The 24,107-nt window shown below is 48.8% G+C and overlaps 1 long non-coding RNA gene across 1 annotated transcript in view; it reads right to left on the reverse strand.

Moving 5' to 3' along the window:
* Positions 1-701: 701 nt before the first annotated feature.
* Positions 702-24,107, reverse strand: part of LOC144172772 (uncharacterized) — a 32,084-nt gene continuing 8,678 nt past the window's right edge. The window contains exon 3 of the long non-coding RNA XR_013323099.1: positions 702-1,137. This is a non-coding gene — a long non-coding RNA (uncharacterized LOC144172772). The remainder of the gene's footprint in view (positions 1,138-24,107) is intronic.

A 24,107-nucleotide genomic window follows, 5' to 3' on the forward strand; every position in this document is an offset into this window, starting at 1 on the left:
GGCTATTGCGTGGGCCATGAAGATGATTGATACAGGCCATCAGGTGGATATTACGCACGTACGGAAAAATTCAGGCTCATAAGACGCATAAACAACATTTCGCTATAAACGGTAGTGACACCAACTTATCACCAACAAACGACCAATGGATCTCTTTTCTTCGTCACGAGCGAGTATATCCTCGTTTGCCCGCAATCGTTTCTACATCACCGCCTCACCGGGCGATTGAAGCAGCACAAGGGGAGCTCCTTCGCTATAGTAATATACCGCACAGATGTCACCAGGTTATATAAACTGTGGGCAAGTCACCGCGACAAGGAGTTTTTGTCTAGGTTTAACTTCAACCAAATGCCTGCATATCATCATTTCAAGCCTAGCAAACATTTCAGTTCATGGTAAGTCATAGTCACGCTGGAATTCGCCTTCTTGTCTGGTTGTTCGCGAAATGTATGATGAACTCAGAGAACGCTACAGATGCAAGCTGTCATGCGAGGGTTATTCAATGTTTGCTCGGTGTGTAATAAATCATTTAGGCAAAAAAGCATTCACGTTGTCAAGTACTAGTGACTGCTTTGAAATTGCTGCGGGTAAATTTGGTTTTTCTATAAATCCAGAAACCAATTTTTAAATAACATAAAACCAGTTGGGCACATCAAAACAACAGCATGCTCGATTTTTGTTTCCCTAATACAGTTTTTACCGTTTTTGTTTAAATGGCGTTGTCTAACAATTCCTTGGAGTAGCCCGTTTTCTGAAAATGCTTGGTACAATAATAATGCAAACAAGAAGAGCAGGTTAATTCACAACTTAGGAACCGTTTTATTGCTAAGCGGGTGAAATGGTTGCTGTCATATTGTGGTAATTTGGGTACACAACCGTAAGCGAGAAGAAACATGAAAAAAAAAAAAAAACAGATAACGTTGGATCAACCATATCGTATTCCTTTTCAGTATTTCATAACCAAAGTTATTTTTCTTGCCATTGCTTCACACATTTCATAACTCTTCTCATTAAGTAAATTTTGTTCCCATTTCGGAAAGAAAATTTCAGGCATGAAATCTCCTTGAGTCCACCCTGACTTTTCACTCGAAACCCGTTTCTTGTGGTGCGGCGTCGACTATGGGTTGAAGGTCAAGACTGCAAAGGCAAAAATAGAACAAGCACACAGTAAAGAGTAGAGCAGTAGGTAATGGCCCCAGCATATTCCTCGCTATGTTTTTTTAGTCATTGAGTGCTTAACCCCAAATTATGAAACAACGCTTACTTTTCAACAGTTACAAATTGCCATGAGTTCTATTGCGTGCGGTCAACGCGTTTTCCAGCTTTCCTAGACATTCGGCAATCTTCGACCGCTAAGAACAAAATATTTTTTTTGTTGAATCAGGTGTGAATACTTGCGCTATGATTTTATTGATTGCTAAAATGTAATGCATGACAGCTATGCTTGCTCATTAATAAAATGAAACTCTTTAAACATTGCATCCACAATACTTGGACAGATATTTCAGGGGCGTATTTTGGGTCTTCACTCCAGGTTCTACACACACTCGGGGTGATTGTATGCGTGACTATTCCCAACATATTTCAAAGACGATTGTGTTTATTGGGCCACTTGAACGCGAAAATTTTCCCCTTCATGTATGTTGGTTGGTCTGTCTCTGTGTAATTCGATTCAACCGCCCAATAAAAGTAAAACAGAAGCTGCACAATAGGTTTATATACCCACAGCCAAATCTAAACGTCTACGTCCGGTGGCGATGTTCATACTTGTCAACATTGGTGAACAAGAACAACACATTATGCATAGATGAGACAGAAAATCTATAGATAAGTGATATTTGCAGCTTCCCTTCATTAAAAATTATATATAATTCATTTTGCGATAGAAAATGAAATACTACATCCACTGCAGAAAAAAAATTTTACACCACCCAGATCCCCTACCCTTGAGCAGTGGGAGTGCGCGTTGCAGAGCTGCTAGCTCGAAGACCAGGAGGCCCTGATCTCTCGGGTGAAGATGGCAGCCGCGGCGCGCGGCCTACCGGAATAGGATGGCCGCCCACAGCTCCTAACTCTTTTTCTCCCCTACCCCGTCCCTGTTGTTTCAATAAACGTTTTCTCTCTCTCTCTCTCTCTCTCTCTCTCTCTCTCTCTCTCTCCATCGCGATTGGCCACCAGCGGGCCAACCGATGCAATCGTGCTTCGCGTCGGCTCCACCAAGTACCGGTTCTCCGACGCGCCAAGTGGATGCAAAACCACTAAACTAGTACCAATGGACAGATATTCTCCACGAGATCACCGGGAGACCAGATTTTCCCCTGGGAAGCCATTATTTCTCATTTTACGAATCCGGGAAGTTTCGAAGCGGTGGCCGCCACGGTAACCCTAAATCAAGAGTTAGCCGGCCGGTGGCGGTTATGCAATGGCTTCCTCGAGCCTCGAAGCCAAGATGTGTGTGCAAGCAAGTCGAAGGGGAAGAAATTTCGCCTGAGGATTTTTTCCGAGATGCAGGATGGAAGCTTGCGGGTGAACGCGTGTCGAGTCGCCGACAGCGCAACGCGAGCTCGACGCCCACTGTGGCGAATACCCAAGCCAAGAAAGCAGCGAGAGGTAACAAGAACGTCAAGGCCTCGATAATCAAAGCCGCAAGAATGCCAGCCTTACCGCTGGACGAAATAAAGATCATCATACCACCAAGAGGCGACCTTCACATCGCCAAGCTAGGGGCCACGGAAGACTTCTTGGTTATCCAACGAGCGGCTGGTTTCAACAACAACTAAGACAGCGAGGACATCCTGTGCCCTAAATTTCCAGAGAACATCATCGTGGTTAGTACATCAAAAGAAGAAAACGCCACACGCTACCAAGGCCTTCGAAAGATAAACGTTCTAGGCAAACCATATGAAGTCAGCGCCTACTGCGCCGACCCTCATGACACCGTCAAGGGGGTGATCAGAGGCATCCCAACCAGGATAAGCACAAGAGAAGCTGACATTCATGGTAGTAAATGGGAGAAATCCAACGGCCGTGGCGACAGAAAAATCAGCAGCACAACAACTGTCATCGTAGCCTTCGAGGGCTTGCAAGACCCCAACTTCGTCAGATTCAGGACTGGACTTCATCCGCCACCTGTACAAAAAACAAATCGAGGTTTGCCATAAGTGCGGACGCATCGAGCACCTCAAAGACGTATGCCCAACAACAACCGCCTGCGTATGCGTGGGATGCAGACTCCAAAACCCCGAGGAGGGTCACCCCTGCACACCCAAGTGCAAACTCTGCGGCGGCACACACCCAACCGCCACAGAGAGTGCAAGGCGAGGTACAAGACACCGTACATCGTACGCAGGAGGCAATGCGAGCGACGGAAGGTTGCCAACCCACTTGATAGCGAACGCGAATTCCCGGCGCTCGGAAATCTAGCTGCGCACAAGTCAAGAACGCCTTCCAGGAATCGCTCGCAGTCGAGAGAGGGCAAGCAGAGGAAACACAGCTGTAGCGCCGACCGCTCCAAACCCAGGTGGTCGTGTCAGTCACAGGACAGAGTGAGCTGGGCCGACAAAGCACGAGGGGCCATGAAAGGAAAGTGAACTGAAACCAAGAAAAAATCCAACCAAGTGAGCAAGAATGAAATGTATGAGCTGTTCAAGGAACTGTGGGAAGAAAACACAGCCATGAAAAGAGAAAATGCAGCCTTGAAGCCCACCATCCAGGAACTCAACAGAAGGCTGGAAGAGAAAAACACAACTGAAAACAATACAAATCAGAGCGAGCAGCCGGGTACCAGTAAGACGAGCGAGAGGGTCCCAGAACTGGCTACTAGAAGCGAGCGGTTCAGGCACACAAGGCTAAGAACAGCGTCGAAGACATTGCGAGGCTCGAGAGCATGGTGATGGCCATGAAGACTGCCATAGACTCTATTCAAACCACCCTCGTGGAACATAGAAACATGTTCATAGTCCTCGAAAGGAACGTACAACTAATCATTAGCCACGCCGTCTTCGTTCAACCACAAGTAACCAAGCCCCACCCAACGAATTCCACCCGGGACAAACATGGCCGCCGGCACAACAAGCGTAGTGTTGTGGCAGTGGAACTGACGTGGTTTCCAAGGAAAGTGAGCATTCGTCCGGCAGTACATCCAGCAAGTCGGCAGGAACCCGGACGTGCTGCTACTGCAAGAGACACTCACGAATACACAGTCCCTCCCAGGGTACCCTCTGCATGCGGCCCCTGCAGGTGGCAGAGGAGTATGCACCCTGGTAAGAAGGGTCTAACCTTCGTCGAATATGAACTCAACAACGTCAGCGTCGAGCACACGCTAAGGGAACGCATTCCGAAGAAACACTGAAGGGACAGCATTTTCATCGTAAACTTATATAGTAACCCGTCGCAAAAGCAACAGAGATTTAGGAACGTCCTACATAGGGCGAGCAAAGCAGACGGCAACCACGTACTGCTCGCTTGCGGAGACTTTAACGCAATGGACCCCGCATGGGTATACGCCAAAAGTAACATCAAGGGGAACCTGGCGCTGAACGCAAGTGAGCTGAACTTTAAACTCATCACAGATGCCGCACACCCAACCAGAATTGGGAACTCTGTGTCCAGAGACACCCCCCCCCCGGACCTCACTTTTGCGAAAAATGACGAGACAGCCCCGATCACCTGGCCAAACACCGGGGACGACCTCGGTAGTGATCGCACGCTAGTAAAAGTCACCATACCCACCCGTAGCCGTGCCGACAACAGGAAGAAGTACACCTGGATCTACTGGAACGATTTCAGAGAAGCCAGGGCACAAAGCGGCGGAGACGAAGAAATCGATGACATAAAAAAATGGTCTAACAAGATCACCCTGGACACGCGCAACGCGACCAGGGAAATCGAGACCGAAGTCGAAGTCGACAGGATACACAGCAAGGTAGCCCACCTCATAGAAGCCAAGAAATCCATAATAAACAGGTGGAAGGGACAACGGCTTAACAGAAAATTACGAAAGAAGGGGGCGGAACTCAACAGGACGATCGAAGAGCACTGTCCGACGCTCTGCACGCAACAGTGGAACGAGCTGTGCAACGCCACTCATGGCCAGATGCACAACGGTCGGACCCGGAACCTGCTCAAACACCTCTTTGATGAGACCAAGACCAAATCACACCAAAGGGACCGATTGGAAAAATTGCTGCACAAGGAGGTCGCCAAGCACGGAGCCCAAAACGTTGAGCGCCGTCTGAGAGACAAATACACCCCGACAACGCCAACCGAACACCACGGAACACACCAAGGCGAATCCAATGAGCGCTTGTACAGAGACATCGACGTCGAGGAGTTCAGGACGGCACTGCACGAGCTCAATACCAGATCGGCACCAGGTCCGGACCTCACCTCGAACAAAGCTCTCAAGAACGAGCGATTCGAGGCAGCAGTCCCTTCGGCCGTCGGCTCACCGATATAACATACGCACGCAGGTTGCCCCACCCAGTCTACTGCCTGGAAAGTCGGTCGCAGCTGCGCATGCCTGTTCATGGATTTGCTGCGACTGGGCATCTGTGGCGTCATCAGCTGCAGTAACTTCTGCGGGGCATCAGGCGTCGCTGCGTCCACAGGCCTTCTCCAGGAGGACATAAGCGCACGGCGTCACCTCACTGACCACTACCCAACGAGCGATTCGAGGCAGCAGTCCCTTCGGCCGTCGGTTCACGGATATGAGCTACGCACGCAGGTGATTATAGTTTTATTCGCAATTGCGTACCAACCGCCTGGACTTCTTGTCTCGAGTCACTCACGGGTCCCACTGTTGCTGCGCTTTCTAAAGAATTTGAAGAATTCAAGAATACTGTGGAAACAAAACTGCTTGATTTGAGTCGCGCGCTCGACTCTGTGAAACTTTCTGTTGTGACATGTAACCCAGCTGATGTTAGGAAGCTTGAGAACGAAGTTGTTGAGTTGAAGAAATCGACGGATTACATCAATAAAGAATTCGAGGCCGCAAAAACCAAGAACGCTGCCCTTGCTGCTCAAAACAAAAAAACTCGAGGAAAACAATGACACGCTCATGCGCAAGGTCGCGCAGTTCGAGCAATATTCGCGCTTAAACAATCTCGAAATAAAAGGCGTACCTGTGACGCAAGGGGAAGACTGTGAAAAGATAGTGGCGTGTCTTGAGAACAAGATGGGATGCCCCTTAAAACCAGAGGACATCGACATGGTTCACAGGATTGCGACGCGTAACAGTACACACATGACCATCGTTTTGCGGTTCTTCCCCCGTGGTAAGCGTTCGAATTACCTCACCAAAGCCCGCAATGGCCGTCCCAAAACCAGTGATCTCGGCTTTCCTGCTTCTCAAGAGGCTCCGATTTACGTTAATGAGCACGTAACGCCTGACAATAAAGGACTTTTCTCAAAGGCACTCGACCTCAAAAAGCAACGTAAGTGGATGTTCGTCTGGACGGATCGTTGTATTATCAAGGCCACAAAAGACACTAGAAGAACCAGTGTACCGGCTCGCATGCGAAAGCGATCTAAGGTGTTTCAGCATGTAAACACTGGTTCACCCACTTCCATGATTTGTTAAATTTTCTGTCTTACGTATCGCCTGAGCCCGCCAAAAATGCCTTGAGTCATCTGCAAGGGCTATCCGCAATACATATTAAGGCTCGGTGCTTGAGAAAGAACTACGATAATATTAGCACTTTCGTTGATTCCCTGGAACACAGCTTTTCACGGTTGTGTTTTTCTGAGACTTGGCTAACGCCCTCCGATAAAAACCTTCTCAACATTCCCGGTTATTTGTCCGAATATTGCGATCTTTCCGAAGATCCTTACGGTGGTTCTGGTCTGTACATTCATAAAGACATTGCTTACAAACACCGACCTGACTTATCGCTTAACGTGGGGAAATGTATCCGTTTGGGTAATAAAATTCGATACTTTCTCAACATGTGACAACAGTTGTAAAACTGCCTGCGGCACAATTTATCGGTCCCCCTCATCCGAACTATCAGCTTTCTTTAGTGCATTTTCACTCGTTCTTGATTTACTATCTCTTGAAAACAAAAACGTTATAATTTTTGCCGACATTAACATTCTTGATACCTCCAATTCTGTTTGTTCAGAGTACATGAGTTGTTTTCTAGCTACGGTTTTCAGTCGCTAATGTCTGTTCCCACGAGGTGTAGTAGTAGGGGTTCTGATTAGTTACTCGATCCCATTCTGTCAAACTTTTCCACTTCCCCCACTGTTGGTGCAATTGAGACATTGATTACAGACCATTTCCCCGTATTTCTGTGCTTCGATACCAACCTGTAAACATCAATAAACTGAACTTCAGGTCTTTCTTTGACCACGAAAAATACTTCGACTTGATTTCTAACATTGACTTGTCCTCTATCATCAACTGTTTCGACCCTGAAGTTGCCTTGGACCAGTTTTGCACTGTCATTAATTGTTCGGGTAATAACTGCACTACCGTAAATCAGTCCAATCGAAAATACTCTAGTCCGCGCGCACCATGGCTTACAACTTCTCTCCTACGTTCCTTGCGTAAGAAGGATAACATAAGAAAAAAAACTAAAGGACAACCATTTAATGACAAACTTAAAATGCGGCTAAATAATTATGGTGTAAAATCCTTTCTCTTGTGCTCAAGAGAGCTAAACGTAACTATTACGAAAAATGCCTTCAGGAGTGTGGCAATGACGTAAAGAAAAAATAAGAAATACTTAATGAATTTTTAAATAAGGTCCAACAACCGGACAGAGTAATTACTCTACGTAAGGATGTATCCGTTATGACTGAACCCGCAGAAATCGCAAATGCCTTCTGCGAATATTTTTTTCCGCAATGTGCATATCGCCACGGTTTCGCATTACGCTCAGCCTTTCAATCGCAGTTTGCAATCTTTTTCTTGAACCCCACCTGTCCGCAGGAAGTTGAGTCCATTCTTAGCACACTAAATGTAACAGGCCCTGGCTTAGATGGTATTCATGGCAATCATGTTATCATTAGTAAACCTATATCGCACGTACCGAGTCACATTTTTTACTGTGTATTTAAGACCGGAATTTTCCCACAGCTCCTAAAAGGGGCTAAGGTTGTTCCTGTATTTAAAAAAGGTGATTCTACAAACCCCGAAAAATATAGGCTAATTTACATTCTTTGTTTTTTCGACAAGATTCTAGAAAAACTAATAGAGGTAAGGTTGTCTAGGTATTTCAACAAGTTTAATATTCTCACTTCCAACCAATTTGGATTCCGAAAAGGTTTCTCAACTGACATTGCCATTGCTACTTTTACTGATAAGGTTAAATCTTACATTGATGAAGGTAACATCTCGGGAGCGGTCCCAATCAAAAGCTTTTGACACCATTAATCACAGCATTTTGTTTAAAAAATTGGAATAATATGGCATAACTGGTCCAGGTCTAACTGTTATAAAAAGTTTTCTTAAAGATAGGTATCAAATTGTTTCCATCAACAGTCATAATTCCGCATGGGTAATATCAAACAGGGGTGTTCCACAAGGTTCTATCCTAGGCCCCATGTTATTTTTAACCTACATTAGTGATCTTCCTTTGTGCCTGTCCTATTCTACTTGTATACTTTATGCCGACGACACCAGTGTTTTATCACACCATCAGGATATCGATTCCCTTATCTCTAATTTACAATTAGACCTCCTCTCCCTCGAGCAGTGGTGTCATGCAAATAAAATTTCCATCAAAGTCTCGAAGACCTGTTTCGTACCCTTCTATTCTCCTCAAAGAAAATTGGGCGCCATCTCATCTTTGAATATCAATTCTCAACCGATTCCGTTACATTAAAAGGCTTCTTTCCTGGGTATCATTATGGACATGCACCTAAAATTCCGTTTTTATGTTGTCTCTACCTGCAAAAAATTTCTTACAGAGTAAGTGCACTTCTAAGGGCAAGGCATTTCTTTAACGTTCGAACTCTCACTTGTCTGTGTTTTGCATTCATCCACGGTCACTTAACTATTGAATTTCATCCTGGGGAGGTCCATACAATGTTTACATTACCCCGTTAGAAAAGATCCAAAAACAGGTCATGCGTATCACTACTTTCTCGCCCCGTCTATCACCATCGTCGCCTCTATTTTCTCAGTTGAATATTCTTCACCTTTCTAAATTATATGCATATAGTCTTGCCATCATGTTATTTCGCGCAATAAATAATGACCTTGTACTAGACATGTTCCCTTTTTATTTAATGTCCAACCGTAATAATAGACGTTTTGCGTCTCAAAATAACCTGTCATTACCCAAAGTATGAAGAAATTATGGAAAACAAACTATCGCATTTTCCGCAATAAGCTTTTGAAAGACTTTAAGCATTGACCTTAAAAACTCTAAATCCGTGTTCTGCTTTAAAAAGTATTTACACTGCATTTACTGGAATAAAAGGAATTAGGCTATGCCAGTACTACTGGTTTTGGTTGTGAAGAACATTTTCTGGCCTCTTGTTTTTTGTTGTTGTTGTTTGCGTGTACTCATGTATAAATTATTTCTAATGAAAATGTTTGTACTTGTTTTTTCATTTTTTTTCTTTTTCTAGAATGGTTTGCTCTCATTAGGTATGTGCAGTATATACAGTGGAGCCATATTCTATGCATACTTTGCTATTGTTTGCTTTTGACTTGTTTCTGTATTGCCACTATTTTTTTACCGTTACGTGCTAATGAATTGCTAACTTCCAACTACGTCTTTTTATATGCTCGTAATTTATGGTGTAGGAGCATAGGAGGTCCCACCCACGGTTTGTTACCTTGGGACCTCCTCTCGTATACTTACATTATGTAATCGCAGATTATTGCATTTTTTGAAATAAACTTTGAAACTTTGAAACCTGGACGACAAATGTATCGAGAGCCGGACAAAGTACTACAACAAGTGCTGGAAAAGTAGTGCCGTCCCGAAGAAGTGGAAAAAGGCCAACCTCATACTAATCCCCAAGCCAGGCAAGCCACCGAGTACCGGCAACCTCCGCCCGATCTCGCTCACATCGTGCGTGTGAAAGGTGCTGGAGCACGTCCTGCTCAGCAGATGGCAGGAGTATCTCGAAAAAAAAAGAACTATACCCAGATACAACCATCGGCTTCAGAGTACACCTCTGCACTCAGGACGCCATGGTTCAGCTGAAACAACAGGTCATCGACGGAGACTCCAAGATACCAAGGCAATACTTGGTCTCGACCTGCAGAGTGCCTTTGATAAAGTCAAGTACTCAACAATCCGGAGGCAGATATCCCGACTGAACATGGGCGGGAGGACGTATAACTACGTCAAGGACTTTCTCTCGAACACAACAGTCGATCTGAAAGCGGGCGACCTTAAGATGGACGAGAAGAACCTCGGCAGCACAGGCACACCACAAGGCTCCGTCATATCGCCGATGCTATTCAATTTCGTGATGATACAAGTCGCATAAAAACTCGAACAGATCGAGGGAGTCAAGCACACAATCTACGCGGACGACATCACGCGGTGGGTTTGCGGGGGCAGCGACGCCCACATAGAAGCAACCCTACAAACAGCCATCGACGCGATTGAAGACTGCCGTGAGGGTACGGGCCTTCAATGCTCACCGAGCAATTCCGAACTCCTGCTGTACCTCCCGAGCAAAAGATAACATAGGAAAAGAATTAGGAGAGAACGCGAGAAAATTAATATTAGAACCAAAGCAGCTAGGGACGGTGATCCCGACGGTGAACACAATCAGAGAGCTCGGAATGACAGTCGAGGACAACGGGAGAAATGGAGACACCATCACCCGCCTCATCTGCAAAGCGGCAAATGCAATGAGATTCCTCGTGAGAGAGGAAAGCCTCGTCAGACTAATTCAATCATTTGTGTTCTGCCACATTGCGCACGTGGCGCCTTTTCGCAGATGTAGAGGAGCGAGGAAAGCAAGATCGACATAGTCATACGGAGAGCCTACAAGATGCACTAGAACTGCCGGAAACCACCAACACGAATCGGCTACTGCACGTGGGTGTCCACAACACGCTGGAGGAAATAGCCGAAGCACAGCGCGCAGCCCAGCTTGAAAGATTTTCGATGACTAAAAGAGGCAGAAAAATCCTAGACAAGCTCGGTATACGATACCACGACCAACAAGGCATCAAGAATCCGATACCGGCGAAATAAGAAGTGGCTTCAGAGTTGACCCAATCCCTAATAGTGTGCCCCCATAATACAACCAGGGGAGAAGAAAGGCGAGAGCCGCGGCACTCATAGACCTACATGCTGGCGACGAGGGCGTCGGATACGTGGACGCGGCCGAATACCCCGGCCGCTAAGGCTTCGCCGTAGTGGTGGTCGATGCCAACGGGAACACTAGAGCGTCAGCCAGCACCCTAAGCACTCAACAAAAAGAGGGCGAGGAAATAGCCATCGCAGTGGCCATCGCGGATAGGGACTGCCAGACCGTCCTAAGCGACTCCAGGCAAGCCGTAAGGAACTTTGCCTAGGGGAGGATCGCACTGGCGGCGATCAGCAAACTATATAACAAGCAGGAAAGGACAAGAACGTCCGCATAAAGTGGTTTCCGGCGCACGCAGGAAAGACGTCGGAGAGAAACGAGAACCACAACGAGACGACACGCGCCGCGGCGCGAGAACTAACCGACCGCGACCGCAAGGGCTGTCGACCACCGTGGTTCAGCTCCAAAGACCGCATGGTGAACTACAACGAGATGACGAAGTTCTTCAGACTGAGCCGCAGGCTTATCCCGCCTCCCTGTAAAGGGCTGCACAGAGCCCAGGCGGTTTTGTTCCGACAACTGCAGACGGGCACCCTACCCAGTCCGCCATTACTAAACAGGATGTACCCCGAGACATACCAGAGCGACAAGTGTGCGGCCTGCCACCGGGAGACGGCAACCTTCTCGCACATGCTGTGGAACTGTACCAAGAACCCCAGCGAAGAAAAGTCAGGAAGCATACCGCCGCGACTGGCAGCTGCGACGAAGAGTGAAAACCAAGAAACACCACTTTGAGCCGTCCAGTAGGCCCTCAAGGCACTGGCCAGGCAGGGGCTCCGCGAACCGGCAACGGGGAGAGATAGATAGATGAAACGTTTATTTGAACTGAAAGGTCTTGATTGAACTAGGGTAGGTTCCCTCCTTCCAGGGCCTCTGTTTCCTCTGCCCCAGTCTTGGCCCTAAAGATCAGATACTTCTGAACCCCAGGGTCAGAGCTGGCCAGAGCTGCCTCCCATAGCTCATATAACTTGGTGTTGGTGTTTACTGAGGGCCATATAGTACGACAACCCCAGGATGATGGAATAGGGTGGATATTTCACCGCACTTATTACATGCGTTTGAGAATTTCTCGGGGAACATCTTCGATATCCTGAGGATGTTGGGATAGGTGTTCGTCTGTATTTGTCTAAGAGACTGATGCTCTGCAGCTGTTAAGTTTTTATCTGGTGGAGGAAAGAGAGCTCTGGCTTTTCTTTGAATGTTGAGTCGCTCACCAAAGGTATTGGGGAGAGGGGTGAGTAAGCTAAGACTACTGGCTGAACGGTTAGTAAGTTCTCGCGCAGCTTGGTCTGCTCTCTCATTACCCTCAAGCTCCTCATGTCCCGGTGTCCAAATGATATTTTGGAACTTAGTGATATTTAGAGGTAACATTTTTGTGAGCCTTTTGTGGATTCGGCAACGGCAAACGGGGATCCACGCCGGGCGCCTGCCCCGAGAATGACGTAGGCTCAGCCTACGCGCGCGCGCGCGTACTGCAGGCACCAATAAAGTTTCTCCAATCTCCCGTCGCCCGCGCTACTACAGCTCCAGGCAGAATTTTAAGAAATGAAACGGCACCAGTAATGAAGGTTTCCACTGGATAGGTTCCATGCACGTTCCGCTTGGAACGCACGTGGGTGGAGTAGGGCAACGTGGTTCTATAAGCGTTAGAGCGGGGTGCCTCGGTCATCGCCTCAGGCGATGCCTCGATTCGTGTAGGGCAGCGCTGGCATCGAGGCAACCAGTGTGGTGCAGTGGAACGCGGTAAATTTAAAATAAACCTTTAGCGTGTTTATCTTGGCAGGAGAGACGGGAGAGCAACAGCATGAGAGGTGAGCGGGAAAGAGATTGGAAGCTTTTACATGGCAGCGGCGGCAGACGACTATCGTCTTTAGTCGACATTTGCGACGGGAGGAGCAGACACGTGGTCATTTTTTAAAATTGCACAGCTGTAAACGAAAGCGCACAGGAAAGTTTATACGCTCAGCCGCGTGTTTGGGTGTCCGTAGGATGAGAAGGGGCCCTAGTTTTCTTAGCTACCTAGCCACTGTTCTCTGCACGCGCCGTTGGTGACCGCACGTGTTCACCTTTCGCGCTCTATGCCCACCTTCTTCCTTCATCCAGCTGGTTGCCTCCCGAGCTTTAAAATTTGATATAACACGCATATAGTGACCCTGGAAAAATGTCTTTACATCAACAAAGTCGTGTTTAGAAATGACTTTGATTTTATTTAATTGAAGTAAGCGCGGTCTTTTCACGCTGGCTGTACCACATTGTGCGTCGCACAGCAAAGCCTACTGGTAAGCAAAAGATGCGCAGAAACGAGCGCGAACGTAGGGAAAGAACACCACCGACGACGATCGGGCTGTGACCGCCAGGGGAAAGCGGGATACCGAATACCTCGACACGGAAAGAACAAAGTGTCAGCGTGGCTGGAATCCCGCTGAACGCTTCCCCGGAACGACGGCACAGTTTGTGCTGTAGTTTGCGGGTCTACGAATTCGGCGTCGATTGTGCGGTGTGTGTGTTTGTGGTATCCCGGGGACCTCAGCCCAATTGCTACAATAACCCTCAAACTGTTGCGCTGGACATCCTTTTTCACAGAGGGGAAGGAAACCTATTTTTTAAGAATGAAGGCTGGCTTTTGGAAGATTAAGAGCCTTACCTCATGTGATTCTCCAGCAGTTATTATGGGCTTTGCTCTGATTCTGCGCCCTTTTTTAGAGAAAATACAGAGCGGGATTTAGGGCTTAAGCAGGGCTCCCTACCTTTACAAGTTCCGCCGCAAAATTCGGGAAGCCTGTTTTCAGAAGGTTGTTCTGTACAGTTTCTTTTGTGAAACCTCTCCGATAAAGAATGTGATCGCAAGAAGCACTGAAAGAGAGATGGTAACAGAATCCAGGATATATAGCAATGGAGGAAGAATAGCAAGAAGGAGATATTGGCCAAGAGAGAAGCATGTAGGCACGCCCAGATATCCCGTTGAAAGATCTAAAAGGGGATACAGTGGAACCCCGTTAGAACGTTTTTCACCGGACCGGGAAAGAAAAACGTAACAGCCGGGAAAACGTAAGAGTGAGGAGAAAGCCACGAAAATGGGCCGGCGTCTAACTGGCGCCGTTGAATCACCCCCTACGTAGAGCTCCATTGTTGCCATCACGTCTGTATTACCGTATTAACTCTGTGCTGTCATCGCACATACATATTTTAGTGGATCTCTGAAGTGTCGGTGATGTTAGTTGACGTGTTGCGCGCCGGGCTGCCGTTCAGTGTTGCTTCCGCAGCGGCAGAGCCCGTGCCGCGGCATTTCTTCAAGGCGCCGTAGAGCGCTATTCCGCGGAAAGACCTCAAGGTAACGTCACAGACATACAGCTGCGACATTCGTTGATAGCCTTAAAACATCGTCAACTGTTACGAACGCATCGTGAACGATCAAACAAAAGATACCGCGAGGCAGGTGGACCCTGGGGGAGAGCGCGGTGCCCCCTATTTCCCCTAACATACCTGAACACCTGTCGAAAGAAAGACGCCAAAGTCATGCAGAAAACCACCCAAAGGGATGTTGCGTCCTGCCAAAATGATGGGCTTTTCTTCGACAAAACTAGCGCAAGTTACAGTATGGGTGGTGTAGAAAGCGCCGAGAGTAGCAAGGAAGGAGCAGCAGACGACGCGCCTAGACCGATCTCAACGAGCGCCTAATCTCAACGCTACCGCAGCGCCACGACCTGTAGGTCGGCGGCAGCACCGGCCCGCGCCGTGGTACTGGAAGGCCGCGCTCTTTACAAACTGACCTAATCTAAAAACGCTGCACGGCACAATTACAACAGTGCGGCGGCGCTAACATCACGCAATTCCGGCGTTCAGAAGTTAAACTTCTGTTGTAAGCACAGTAATGATGGTGATAGAACTCGCGATGGATGGCTATTTTGTGACGGCCTCTCCAACTCGCTTGCGGCTTCTTTTAGCCAGTTCAGTATAAAAGACTGGCCAAGCCTCATGAAACGGCAAAATGGCTGTGCCCAAGCGGCTTCGTAGTGTCAGGTTGCGACGCATCATACGAAAACGGGCCCACAGTTGAGACGTTACAGCGGGGTTCACAATCCATTAAACGCTATTGAAGCTGTGCCGGAACCAATGGCAAACAACGTAACAGCCAGGAAAACGCAACAGTAAGGATCGTAACAGCGGGGTTCTACTGTATAACATTATTCACCCACTTGCGCTGAAGATGCGGCGGCCCGACGTCAGCTGTAACTTTATGTCCTGATGTGAAGGCAATTACCCGTTGAAGTCCATTAACCGATGATCGAGTAATAAGAGTCAAGTTACTTGACACGGCGTAAAACTGAACTTGAAGGTTGCCTAATCTTAAGCATAACCTTCGGATGTTAAGCCTAGCGTCGCATTTTGCGCTGTAACTTCGTGAATAGGTACTTATTGGAAAAATACCTTGTACGTCATGCTGTCGGTATTGCCTGACATCGCAACACTTCGACGCCTAACTTCAGGCATAGGCAGGCGCGAACCCGACAGCTGCTGCTTCTGTTCTAGCAAAGTGATACTTACCTACAGTACAAACAACAGCCGCTGTGGGGAATTAGCAAGCGCTTCATAAGCTTCGTGCATACTGAGGCAGGCACCAAGCAATGAATTATTTCGTCAATCAATTCTTTACACCGCAAGCTCTGGGGGGCTCGACGGCAAAAGAATCTGGGCCTGTACACTGCATGTTGAGCGCGTACTATGAAGCTTACAAAAGTGTTTCTACCTACGGAGTACCACCCCTACGCTTTGCGGCGTTATACACCGCTTGACAGGCGGAATGTGGTATGCTGCTGCAGGATACTGTCGCGAAGGCGGTAAAGTTAAACCTTGACATAACGAAGTTGTCAAAATGTCGCAATTTTTTATTGATTGATTGATTGATTGTAGGGTTTAACACGCCGGCGCAACGCAGGCGATGAGGCGCGCCGTAGTGGAGGGCTCCGGATTAATTTTGACCACCTGGGGATCTTTAACGTGCGCCGAAATCTCGAACACATGGGCGTTTTTGCTTTTCGCCTCCATCAGAAAAGCGGCCGCTGCAGCCGGGAATCGAACCCGCGACCTCGTGCTCAGCACCGCAACGCCTTAGCTACTGAGCCACAGCGGCGGGTCGCAATTTTTTGTTACATGCGGGTTTTCGTTACACGCTGGTTTCGACTTAAGCCTCGCGTGAATGGAGTGGAAACTAAATCAGAATGCTAGACCTCACTGAAAGTGAACTCGCCCTTCAAGGACTTATTTCAGAGAAGAAAACTGCGTGATTTGCGCCTGTTGCTTTAGTGCTAGCATGGGCACTACACGGCGCTACACGGAGGGAAGGTCACTTACCCCGTATTCACACGAGTAACAAAATTATTACTTTTGCCTTTCGAAACTGGTTGATTCCAAACGCGTGTCAAAAACCAAACTTATCCTGAAAAGGGCGCCTTTTCCCGAACTTGATGCTCACTTCCGCACTCAAAATTGTTGAGAGGGTGCCATTTGGGATACTGTGCCTGGCAGCAATGGCATTTACTTGCTTGTCTTGAAAATAGGAAGTGTTTCGTTTTCTGGCAGCAGAACTCATCACAGACGAACCAACACCAGAGGCAGCAGTGGAGACGCGCGACCAGACGCCTACAGGCAGGCCTAGCACCTCAAAACGTAAGTGTCAAACCGACACCGCACTCAGGCGTGCGAACGCACGGTCGTTTGCGGTGCGGAGAAAAAAAAAAGATGAAATGTAGCTACCCTTGCGTCGTGGTGTGACGCTACGCAAGCGGAATCTCAAGCGGGGGCTGCGTTATAAGCTATAGAATGGCGCTAGCCGCTGCATTCATTATCCCCATCATGACTAATTTTGTTTTCAGCGATTACAGACGTTTTTGTAGCTGCTGGCTCCTTAAAGTAGTGCTAGTACTCGGTTAGTTAGTGCGTTTACCCACCCAATTTTTTACTAAAAGTTCAGAAAACAACTTCTGATCAGCTTGGCGAGTTCGTTACATCAAGGTTAGCCGCCGCAACGCCTTCGTTACATAGAGGTCGCGAACACATGGGCTTCAATGGGCGTGGAAATGGGGCATTGAAAAACTTCGTTAAATCCAGACATTCGTTAGAAAGGGGTTCGTTACCTCAAGGTTTAAAGGGAATTTGTTGCGAAATAGCTACGAGCTAGGCACTTCGTGCGCGATGCAGAACGTAATTAAACGCGGTGATATGACGCGCCCGCAGCAGTCAGCCGACTTAAAATGTGATAAACCCCCGTTATTTGCGAGAACTATACAAAATTATGCCAAGAAATACAAATCACGAGTCTTGCGAAACAGAGCATGGCTGCACCCGCATTCCATTACTACTAAGACCGAACAGCGGCGTTCTTTTTGCATTTACTCAAGGCAACAGAAAAAGTGCGCGAAGTGAACCTGTAGATAACGCTGGAGAATTGGGAAAAGACAGGACTACACCCATACATAAACACCATCTCTGGTCGAGAAGCCCTAGGTCCGTGAGCTCTTTCCTCAGTTTCCGGGAAAGATGGGTAGTGTGTGTTAGAGAAATTTTGACAAAATACAGGGTGTTAAGTGGATTACCTTAAATTAGCATAAAAGACCGCCGGAAGCTCATTTATCGTTGCTGTTGAGATGGTTTTTTGTTCTTTGTGTTTCATTGTTTCTAGGACGGCGAGGTGGTGGAGGTGCAGAGCAAAGCGTGGAAACGTCTTTTAGTGTACTCCGTTTTTCTGGACACACCGGGATGTCCCCTACGATGCGCGCCGGGGACCAATACGTGTATGTAGCTTGCAGAGATATATGCAGCCAAGGAAATGCTGCCCTCTGCGTCCTTTTTTTTTTTTTTTTTTTGAGCCTGAGCTCCATCTTAATTGTCTTGAGTGGAGGAGAAGCCGGTAACTTGTGTGAGTGTTGCAATGACAATTGTAGTGATAGGCCATCGAGAGAGACACTAGAACTGCGAGATCACTCGACGGTCAGAAAGTATGAATGCGGCAACCTGCCGCGGGTTCTGCAGCCGTTGTGCTTCCTAAAGATTTAAAGCTATAACCACAAGCGCGGTCGAGCTAAAAAATATTTTTCTAGTCCTTCCAGCAGGGACTTTAAAGCAGCCATGGAGACAAAATTCAAGTTTAGACTTTATTCACTGAGAGATTACTCAATTTGACTTCTAATTTGATTCTCCCGCCAAATCTTGTGTTTTTGTGTAGTCTGCAATGACGTCACAAGAACAGGTCTTCAAGCGAAACCAAGTGCGCCATTGCTCGGAAGCCGACCGCGGAGCCTTTTTTACCCTCAGTCCTACTAAATAGCGCAATCATACTGCGCCGAGCCGTTTTCTGCCTTTGCTTTGTTTTCGACCGTATTAATTTGCACATTGCACCTTTTGTTAAGCTAGGAAATCATTGTTCCGTGTGGCATGGTGTTCGCTCGACAAATGTGGTAACGTAAGACACCGTCTTTTCCGCTAATCGGCCAGTTTCGTCTGAGACAACCCCAAAGCCCCGCACTGCTGTGCAGTGTTATGACTCACTGGCGCCATGTTTGCGAGGATCAGTCGCCCGCCGGTGGACCACCCCACCGCTTGTCGACGGAAACGAAAGGAGGCCGACACGACGCCGCGGCGGCCACTGATTGACAGCGGCTTTTGAGCGGCGTTGAGTGTTGTTGCCCCAAAAGGGATTAAGGAGCCGCCGGTATTCCCCCGGCCTGAGCAACTGAACGCGTGTGCGCGTTAAAGCCCAGACGGCGACGACCGGACAATGGGACCCCGTGGCGGCGGCAGCACAGCGAAGAAGGCAGTGGCAATGGTCAAGCCATTAACCCTTCCCGGAGTGATTCCACGAACCTTGTTAATCTGTGCTGTTAGGCTCCCTGGGAACGCAGCGCGCGGCAGACACCAAAAGAATACGCGGCGCCCGCGCGGGTCCTGACGAGTGGCAAGGGTGTGTGTGTGTGCGTGTGCTGTGCATCTGCCGACATACCTGAAAGGCGTGTCCCTACCCGAGGGCGGTGCTTCACAGCGAGGAACGTACACATCACCATTGGTCCGCATTGTTTTGTATGGGGATCCCTAACCTAGGGAACTAGGGATCGGGGGTCAACAAAAACGGCGTGCTGCGGCCCGCCAAGATCTGTCTTCTGTCTTCATCTCGATAACTCACTGTAAAAATGTAAATAAACCCGTTGAGTTTGCTCTAAGCTCTCCCCTAGTCCTGGCTCGACGGAGCGACGGCGACCGGCCCCGCTACCAGCAGACTGCGGTCGCTACAACTCGCGACAACTGGTGGCAGCGGTGGGATCTGAGCCTGGAGGACGGAGAATGATCAACACGCCGAGATCACGGAGACTGACAGCTGTGAACTGGTGAGTGCTGGCTTTGGTTTTTTTGGTTGCCAGGCCGATAAGATAGAAGTGCAATCTTTTCGCTGGTAGAGGCTACCACAGAAGCAGTTGTTTCCGGAACTTATGGGTAGAGAGTGAGCCGCACCACACTAGTTCTCTGTCATGGATTGGAAGCGTTTGTTGAAGAATCAGCTGCTGATTCTAGGGGAGGAGCTGGGAGCAGAAGTAGATTCGGGGATGAAGGAGGACGAAATTGTTCGCGCTATCGAGGGCTTGAATCTCACCAGTGAAGATATTACAGAAACGTGGAATGAGATTCAAAAGCAACAGGAACAGGAGCGCGAGCAAAAGCGGGAGCAACAGGAGTGCCAGCTAAAGCAACAGGAGTGCCAGCTAAAGCAAAAAGAACTGGAAGTAGAACAGCTGCGCCTGGAAGTGGAAGTGAGGAAGATGGCTGAGGTTCAAGGAGTGGAGGTAGCAGGAAGACAAAATCTTTGTGATTTATCTAAGCTAATGCAACCCTTCAAAGTAGGGCAAGATGTGGGCCTCTTTCTTGTGAACTTCGAGAGAACCTGTGAAAAAGCGAAGCTTGGCCGTAGCACATGGGCTCGAAATTTGCTAAGTTTGCTGCCATGTGAAGCAGCGGATGTGATCGCGCGGCTTCCGGTGGAGGATGCGGACAATTACGACAAAGTGAAGGATAGCCTTCTAAAGAGGTTCCGACTTTCGTCAGATGCGTTCCGGCAGCGGTTTCGCAATCTGACAAAGAAGCAGGGCAGCACGTATTCTGAGTTTGCCTATGAGTTGAAGGTAAACTTGGTAGAATGGATGAAGGGAGCCAGCGCTTTTGGGAACTTCGAAAAGGCTCTTGAAGTAGTAGCTCTCGAACAGTTCTTTTCTAAGCTTTCCGAGCCAATGAAGCTCTGGATCCAAGACAGGGCCGGAGTAGTAACAGTGCAGGCAGCTGCCGACTTGGCTGATGAGTACGCGTCACGCCGGGGAGAAAGGGACGAGGTTCCTCCCGCAAAAGCGGGAGATAGAGGAAAACCTTGGACGGGAAAGCAGGGGGCTGGCGCAGGTATGACGGCACAGAAAAAGGCGGACTTCGCTGAAAGTAGTCAAGGATCGCAAAACAAACAGGAGGGAAAGGCTTCGGAGTCTTCTTCCAAAAAGAGTCCTTTTGACGCGCGGCAACCACCTACCTGCTACAAATGCAAGGAGGTCGGTCACATTGCCATAGGCTGTCGTAGGCCCAGGCCAGCCCTTTCGTACACTTGTGACTCTGCTACTAGCGAGGAGCTACTTAGTCCTTACCTTTTTAACCTAACAGTGAACGGGAAGCCATGCCGCGTCTTACGAGACAGTGGGGCAACCATTGATCTGGTGCACCCGGACTACGTGACACAAGCAGATTACAACGGCAAGTGCGCATGGATTAAACCGGTTTTGCAAGAGGGAAGCATTTGTCTCCCGGTAGCTCGAGTAGTCATCACTGGGCCGTTCGAAGAAGTAGAGACGGAAGCGGCGGTGTCAGACAAGCTGCCCTCGCAGTACTCCTACTTGTTCTCGAATCAGACCGACCGTCTGCTTAGAGAACAAGGGAAAAGTTTTCAGGAGGGAACAGTCCAAGCCTTGACTAGAGCTAAAGCATGCACGCCAGCAGCCGAACTAGAGCGGAAAGAACCGAGTTTCACCGGAAGTACAGCAACACCAGCTGGAGTCAGCACAGCGGAGTCTACTATCCCGTCGCCTACTGAAAAAAAGAGAGAGGGGTCAGAGGAGGAGACTCGCGCTGGTATAGCTGAAGGGGAATCGGAAGAGGGGCTGCTCGTGTTGCCTGTATCCAAATCACTAGACAATGTACGGGAGAAAGTGACAAGAGACGAGCTCATCGAGCAGCAGAAAAGCGATCCCAGCCTTAAGGAGATTTGGAACACCGTCAGGGAAGGGGTGGCGAGGAAGAATGTCAGTTTTCCCGTCAAAAATGGCATATTGTACCGCCACTACCAGGATGCAAAAGGTCGCACGTTTGACCAGATTGTAGTTCCGACTAAGTATCGGCATTACATTGTTGATCTCTGTCACGGAGTTGGTCGGTTGGGGCATTTAGGAGCTCGGAAGAGCAAAGTTAGGCTCCTAACGGAGTTGTATTGGCCAGGATGCTTCACCGAGGTTGAGAACCACGTAAGAGCGTGTAAAACCTGTCAGAGAGTGGGAAAACCGCACGAGAAGGGAAAGGCGCCACTTGAGCTTCTTCCGCTCATTTCAGGGCCCTTTCAACGGCTGGTAATAGACGTTGTGGGACCACTCCCAGCGACAAAATCAGGCTACCGGTATTTGCTTACCGCTGATTTTCTAGCAACCAAATTTCCAGAGGCAATCCCAATAAAGGAGCAAAGCTCAGTAGAAGTAGTTAACGCACTACTGTCTGTTTTTTCGAGAGTGGGCTTTCCTCAGGAGATATTGTGCGACCCGGGCTCAGTGTTCACCAGCGTACTGACCGCGGGCTTCCTGGATAAGTGCGGGATAAGGCTGATGAGCCGAGTTCAGCAGGGGGCTGAAGAATCCCCTGTTCTCTACTTAGTCGACCTTGCTATGTACTACAATACTTGGGAAGACCACCTGTACCATCTTAGCGATGTCCTTAGACGTTTGACGCACGCTGGACTGACAGCGAAGCCGGCTAAGTGCCAGCTAGCTCGCGCTGAAGTACGGTACCTAGGGCGCGTGGTAGGGCAGGGCAGGAGGCGACCTGACGAGTTGAAAGGAGAGGCGGTTAGCGAATTCCCGCAACCAGAAATGGAGGATGCTTTCCAAGGCCTCAAAACGGCTCTTGTAAACTCGCCCGTACGGCATGCACCGAACTATGATCGTCCCTTTACTGTGCAATGCGATGCCCGCAACAGAGGCTTAGGAGTAGTACTCTGCCAGGAGGATGAGAACGGGAACGAGAACCCTGTGCTGTACGCCAGCAGGAAACTCTCGGTTCGCGAGGAGGCCTACAGTGCGTCAGAAAAAGAATGTGCCTGCATTGTGTGGGCCACCCAAAAATTAGCCTGCTGCCTCTATGGAACTTCTTTTGTCTTCGTCACTGACCACTGCCCACTGACGTGGCTGTCGCAAATGTCGGGAAAGAATCCACGACTACTACGCTGGAGCCTTGCGCTTCAGGAGCTTAACTTCACTGTGAAGTATAAGAAGGGTTCCGCCAACGCTAATGTTGACACATTAAGCAGAGCCTTTTTAACTTTTTCGCTTTTGCTTTCTTTTGTTTTCAGTTGAGGAACGTTTTGCAGTAGTGATTTTGAGTAGTGTTTTAAGTAATTCAGTCTACGTTTTTAGCTGTGAGAAAGAGTATTAGTGTGGTTGCCATATGCAAAAAAAAAAGCGTAGGTGCATTGTAGCACCTTTGAAAGAGTAGCCTGGTTGCCGAAAACTCATTGCCGGCGCTTGCTGGTTCGGGGAGGTTGGTCTTTGTGGTTTCAATGGTGCTGGAAGAATGCTGCTACTGTGATCTCTCCCGTCGAGCAGCTGATACTACACGACGTCCGAGATCTTCCCGTCGGCGGAGGAGCTGTTATGACTCACTGGCGCCATGTTTGCGAGGATCAGTCGCCCGCCGGTCGACCACCCCACCGCTTGTCGACGGAAACGAATAGAGGCCGACACGACGCCGCGGCGGCCACTGATTGACAGCGGCTTTTGAGCGGCGTTGAGTGTTGTTGCCCCAAAAGGGATTAAGGAGCCGCCGGTATTCCCCCGGCCTGAGCAACTGAACGCGTGTGCGCGTGAAAGCCCAAACGGCGACGACCGGACAATGGGACCCCGTGGCGGCGGCAGCACAGCGAAGAAGGCAGTGGCAATGGTCAAGCCATTAACCCTTCCCGGAGTGATTCCACGAACCTTGTTAATCTGTGCTGTTAGGCTCCCTGGGAACGCAGCGCACGGCAGACACCAAAAGAATACGCGGCGCCCGCGCGGGTCCTGACGAGTGGCAAGGGTGTGTGTGTGTGCGTGTGCTGTGCATCTGCTGACATACCTGAAAGGCGTGTCCCTACCCGAGGGCGGTGCTTCACAGCGAGGAACGTACACATCACCATTGGTCCGCATTGTTTTGTATGGGGATCCCTAACCTAGGGAACTAGGGATCGGGGGTCAACAAAAAGGGCGTGCTGCGGCCCGCCAAGATCTGTCTTCTGTCTTCATCTCGACAACTCACTGTAAAAATGTAAATAAACCCGTTGAGTTTTCTCTAAGCTCTCCCCTAGTCCTGGCTCGACGGAGCGACGGCGACCGGCCCCGCTACCAGCAGACTGCGGTCGCTACAACTCGCGACAGCAGCTAAAACAAGCCTAGTGCACGCAGTATCAACAGCAGTGCGCATCGCTACTTGTATTCTTACGTGTGCTTTCGTAACTTCCACTCTTTACCCCACCACTGGAACTGCCGTAAAAAGAATGCGCC

This window comes from Haemaphysalis longicornis, unplaced genomic scaffold, assembly GCF_048455015.1.
Source record: "Haemaphysalis longicornis isolate Haplotype H1 unplaced genomic scaffold, Haemaphysalis longicornis Haplotype H1 scaffold_26, whole genome shotgun sequence".
In the NCBI taxonomy this organism is placed as follows: Eukaryota; Metazoa; Arthropoda; class Arachnida; order Ixodida; family Ixodidae; genus Haemaphysalis; species Haemaphysalis longicornis.